This window comes from Chrysochloris asiatica, unplaced genomic scaffold (assembly GCF_000296735.1).
Source record: "Chrysochloris asiatica unplaced genomic scaffold, ChrAsi1.0 scaffold00197, whole genome shotgun sequence".
Lineage (NCBI taxonomy): Eukaryota > Metazoa > Chordata > Mammalia > Afrosoricida > Chrysochloridae > Chrysochloris > Chrysochloris asiatica.
In genome coordinates, this window is record NW_006408715.1 from 542,866 (window position 1) to 543,874 (window position 1,009).

Genomic DNA, 1,009 nt, shown 5'->3' on the forward strand with positions numbered 1-1,009 from the left:
TTGGTGTGCCCATGTTTTGCCCACCTCTGTTCTGGTGACTAGAGAGGGAACCTGAGTGAGTGGACACCCCTCACCCTCACCACTGTTGGGTTCTTCTGCAACCCATGCACACAGATACTCAGCCCAAGAGCAAGCCCTGAAGGTTTTTTGCTTGTTTGTCCTTTGTTTTGTTTTTCAATATGGGAAAGGACAGGACAGGGCTGTAGAGAGGGAAAGAGAATTTAAAAACAAAACAGGCCGAAAATTAAATTAAAGCCTGAGATATAGCATAACAACTAACACTGGCATCTTGATACCTCTCAGGCAGCTTTGAAAGCAAGAAACTGAAGAGATGAAATTAATGTCATACTCATATTAGGCTACAGATTTTTTTTTCCTTCTCCCCCTCCTCTCCCTTTTCTGTGATTATAGACTGCAATATTCAGTCTAGTTTTTGTTGTTGCTGTTGCTGTCTTTTGTTTGTTTGTTCTTTTTTCTCTTGTTCCCCCCGCTCCCCGCCCTTGCTGGTGCTATTTTGCTGTTATATGTCCCCCCTGCTACCTTTGGAGGACTCTTTCTCTTCATATATTACACAAGGAGAACCAGCAACTGCTGCCATATAGCCAAGCTACAGACACACTCTATAAAACACCAAAACGCAGACAATGCCAACTGCCATAACCAGGGAAACAGACAACACCTGTGAAAGTTACTCTGCGTTAAGCAATAAGAAGAGTGAAAAGGGAAGCCCACATCTTGATCATATCTCCCTGGAAGCAATCCGAAAGCATAAAAAATACCAAAACACATACTCAATTAAGTATTAAGGCCACAGATAAACACTAAACATGTTCAAGAAGAAAAAGCAGATGACCATATCAGCAAACATCTAGAAACAAGATAAAATGTCTGAGACAAATGACCTAGAGGTAGACCTGAACTCCATTCTGGAAGGAGGGCAGGCCTTGGAAATGCCTGAGAAGGGATTCAGAAAAATTATTATAAAATGTTTCAAAATACTTTACAATAG